At 40.8% G+C, this 4,592-nt stretch overlaps 1 pseudogene; it reads right to left on the bottom strand.

Annotated features, from left to right (window-relative positions):
- Positions 1 to 2,001: 2,001 nt before the first annotated feature.
- On the bottom strand, positions 2,002 to 3,620 carry LOC110196083 (histone deacetylase 1 pseudogene; annotated as a pseudogene).
- Between the last annotated feature and the right edge of the window lie 972 nt (positions 3,621 to 4,592).

Raw genomic sequence — 4,592 nt, 5'->3', positions numbered from 1 at the left:
TAAGCGCCTGGGAGTCAGGGGGTTTGGTCACTATTCTTGGCACTATTGCTAACAGGTCATGTAACTGTGGGCAGCTCAATTCTCAGCAGTGCAGCTCAATGGGAAAAAGAAGAAGAAGAAGAAGAAGAAGAAGAAGAAGAAGAAGAAGAAGAAGAAGAAGAAGAAGAAGAAGAAGAAGAAGAAGAAGAAGAAGAAGAAGAAGAAGAGAGAGAGAGAGAGAGAGAGAGAGAGAGAGAGAGAGAGAGAGAGAGAGAGAGAGGAGAGAGAAGAAGGAGAAAGAACACGTTGTTTTTGTGCTCATGCAGGCTATCATCTGTTAGCAACCTTCCATGGAGACTCCGATCTGGGGCCAGCTGTCTCTGAACATGAGCTGCTCCTCCTCAAACGAATCATAGAGCTTCCTATCCATCAAACAATCAGTAAACACTTATTAAATGCTTATTATGCTCCAGGAATTGTGATAGGGATTGTAGATACAAAAAGAGGCAAAGGCAGCCCCTGCCCTCAAGGAGCTTACAGTTTAATAGGGGAGACAACATGCAAACAAATATGGCAAAGAAGAATATACTGAATCAGTGGAAAATAACTAACAGAGGGAAGACACTAGAATTCAGAGGAGTTGGGGAAGGCTTTTTTTCCCCATCTTCTTCTAGCTGGATACACTGACTGACTAGTTAGGGCTTGAGTTTAAATTATAAGGTGTTGGAAATAACCCTGCTACAGACACTCACTTGTATGTGACCCTGGGCAAATCACTTAATTTCTCTCAGCCTCAGTTTTCTCCTCTTTAAAAAGAGGAGTTAGATCCCTTCCTGCTTTAAATCCTATGAAAGAAGGAGTTTATAAGAGAATACACAGGGTCAGTTAGCAGTCAGAAGCCCTGTCGTGCGGTCTCGCTCCCGCTGAATCAGTAGTGCCAAATCAGTGAAGCCAGCCCCAGACTTCAGCTTTCCCCACTCCCAGGTGTCCCTGGAGCTCTACTGGTGCGCAATGAGGTTATCAACAGGTAGAACTCTGCCCTGAGCTGAACTGGGCCGCTTCCTGTCATTGCCAGCCCCTGTTAGAGCCTGCTTGGAATGATGGATGGTGCGCTAAATTCAACTCTTCTTTCTTGGATCGAGCTTACACAGTTAATTAGCAACAGCAGAATGTGTTGATTTATGTACCCATCCATGAGGGCAGCCTCGGCTGGTCCAGGTCACTTATTGCAATAGGGATTGGTCAGTTTCCCGGAGGCCCTTGTTGTAAGCTGTGTGCCCTGGTGCTAATTCTTAATTAGGCCTGTTGTTTGGCAAGAGCACCAGACCAAGGAAGAGAAGAGGGCCCCTGTCCCTTTTTCGTTCCTGGCATCAAGATAGATGCATAAATCAGCAAATTCTGCTGTTACTAATTAAAGGAATGTGAGCTCCATCTCAGAAAGAGAAGTGAGGTGTAGCATACCATCCATCATCACAAACAGAGGCTTGCTGACCACTTCAAGGCTGGGTGTGAACGCCAATAAATCTGTCCTCAGACTGATTATGTGATCTGTCCCTTCTGAGATGGCCTTGCAGGTTATTTCTAAGGGGGAGTAGAAAGGTAGATACTACAGAGAGTGGTACATGCCTACTCAATCTCAGAAGGGGAGGGAGTTGGAAGGTAAGGAAGTCTGGTTTGGTTGCTAGGAAAAAATGAGCTTAAACATCAAAATACAGATTAAGACACAGAATCACATCTGCCACATAGATAGTAGCTGGAGTCAGTGCAGGATTTGGATGTTTCAAGCCAATTTATAGGCCCATAATAAGACTGCTTGCTTCCACAGGCATATGAGATTTTTACAGTCCCATGGTTCTTAATCTGGAATCCATAAACTTTTTTGTTTGTTCATTTTTCAATATTTTGATAATTGTATTTCAAAGTAATTGGTTTCATTTGTAACGACATGCATTTTATTTACGCATTTAAAAACATTATTCTGAGAAGGTTCATATGATTCAGTAGATTGTCAAAAGGGTCCTTGCAAGAAACCATGGTTAAGAACTCCTTATCTAGTTCAAAGTTTTCATTTTTACAGACATTACTATTGAAGCCCAGAGGATAACTTGGCCAAATTCATTTAAATAGAGCTGAGATTTCAACCCATGTTCTTCATACCAAATTGGCTTTGGCTTTGGGTCTTTATATATACCATGCTGGGTAGTCAGAGAGTACAGAAGATGCAATCACCCCAACTCCACCACTCTCATTGCCACATGAAAGATTCAGTGAGTCAAAATCTCTTGCAAACCCAGATAGAAGGGATTTATTCAAAGTCACACAGCTAATATCAGTGTGGGTATTAGAATATAGGTCGCCTGACTCCAAGTTTAAATATATATATAAGTACAGAGACATGCAGAAAATATTCATTCTGAGGGTGAGAAGGAAATGTGGACAGTAGGCCCCAAGAGAAGCCAGAAATCTCAGGCAGATTTGGTCTTCTCCTTCACCCCTTTGGTTTCAATTTTCTCTTCCTTTGTCTCCTCCTGTTTTACTTCTTTTTTTCTCCTCTGGGTTGTGTTCTTTCTCCTTTTCCATTTTGACTTTCTTGGCTTTCTTAAAGTTGGATGAGTTCTTTTGACCACCCTCACCTTCCTGTCCCAATGTGAAAACTCCTCCTCACATTCAATTCTATTGTCTGAGGAACACATTGAAATGCATTTGTTAGGATCTTTGTCATCCTCATCTCCACTGTCTTCCTGCATCCCATCCCCAGGAATGGGCTGCATCCAGACACCAGGGGCATGAGGCAACATCCATTAGGTCTCAAACAGCCTTTGTTTGATCTTTTCCAAATGCTCATTGGGATTCTAGTTTGTCATGTTATATGTGAAGTTTAAAATCTGATCCAAAGCATTCAAAGTAATCATTGTAAAGAAGTTCACTGGCGATCTGTGTCCAAATCCACAGTTATCTCATATGTTCAACATCTGGCTATATTGTGGATGGTAGCAGGTAGTCACTCCCTTCTCAGCATAGGTAGATTGAAGCTCTTGACAAATTCCACACACTTGCTATGTCCTTTGATGGTAAGGTTGAAACAACCCAATCAGTTTCCAGACAAAAAATCAGAATCACGCTTGAAGATCACTACATTGGGCCAAAGTGTCTCCATCACCTTAGACATCACTGGTTTCAAGATAGTCTCATAAGACTCATCACCAACCGCATCTAAAAGTGAGTAGTTAACCATGTAATATTCGCCTTGCCAGTCCCAGTGTCTCATAGGTCTCACATTCTTCAGAAGTACTTTTGTGAGAGGGCACTATCATGACCTGATGTGTGGTGAGAAAAACCTCTTCCATGACATGGCCATGGTGAATGTCAATGTCAACACACAGCACCTTCTCAGAGTGCATTAACCATTCTAGGATGACCAAAACAACATTGTTGATGTAACAGAAGCCAGATGGCTGTGACTTCTTAGCATGATGTAGGGGCCCAGCCTGGTTCATAGCAATGTCTGACTGCTGTTCATGAAGCCTCACCACACTTGATGAAGATCCACTGGTGGATAAGTGACAGAACTCAGATAAATCCAAAAATTGGGCAGTAACAGTTTGATAAAAGAAGGATAAAAATACTGAAGAAAATAACATCTGAAAAAACAAAATTGGCCTAATGATAAAAGAGGCACAAAAATCCACTGAAGAGAACTCCTTAAAAAGCAGAATTGGCCAAATGGAAAAAGATGAGCAAAAGCTCACTGAAGAAAATAATTCTTTAAAAATTAGAATTGGTCAAATGGAAGCCAATCACTCTATGAGGCATCAAGAAACAATAAAACATAGTCAAAAGGATTTTAAAATGGGAAGAAAATGTGAATAATCTCATCAGAAAAGCAACTCTCCTTGAAAATAGATCAAAGAGGGGAAGCTAGGTGGTGCAGTGGATAGAGCACTGGCTGTGGAGTCAGGAGGACCTGAGTTCAAATCCAGCCTCAGACATATAACACTCACTAGCTGTGTGACCCTGGGCAAGCCACTTAACCCCAATTGCCTCACCAAAAAAAAAATAGATCAAAGAAAGATAATTTAAGAATTATTGGAGTACCTGAAAGTTATGATTAAAGAAAGAATCTAGACATCATATTTCAAGATATATCAAGGAAAACTGCCCTGATATCTTAGATCCAGAAGATAAAATAAAAATGGAAAGAATCTACCAACAACCTCCTGAAAGAAATCCCAAAATGAAAACTTCTGGGAATGTTATGGCCAAATTTAAGAGCTCTCAGGTCAAAGAGAAAATACCTCAAACAGCCAGAAAGAAACAATTCAAGTATCACATAACCACACAAGATTCAGTGGCTTCCACATTTAAGGAGTGGAGGGATTAGTATCTATTCTGGAAGGCAAAAGATGTAGGATTACAACCAAGAATAACCTGTCCAGCAAAACTTAATGTAATCAATTGGAGGAAAATGGATATTTAATGCAATAGAGGACTTTTAAACATTTCTGATGAAAAGACCAGAGCTGAGTAGAAAATTGGACATTCAAACACAAGACTCAAGAGAAGTATGAAAAGAAACATGAAAGAGCAATCATAAAAGACTCAACAAAGTAAAA

Source organism: Phascolarctos cinereus, unplaced genomic scaffold (assembly GCF_003287225.1).
Source record: "Phascolarctos cinereus isolate Bilbo 61053 unplaced genomic scaffold, phaCin_HiC Scaffold_2;HRSCAF=192, whole genome shotgun sequence".
NCBI classification, from domain to species: Eukaryota; Metazoa; Chordata; class Mammalia; order Diprotodontia; family Phascolarctidae; genus Phascolarctos; species Phascolarctos cinereus.
This window is presented reverse-complemented; position numbering and strand designations above follow the sequence as displayed.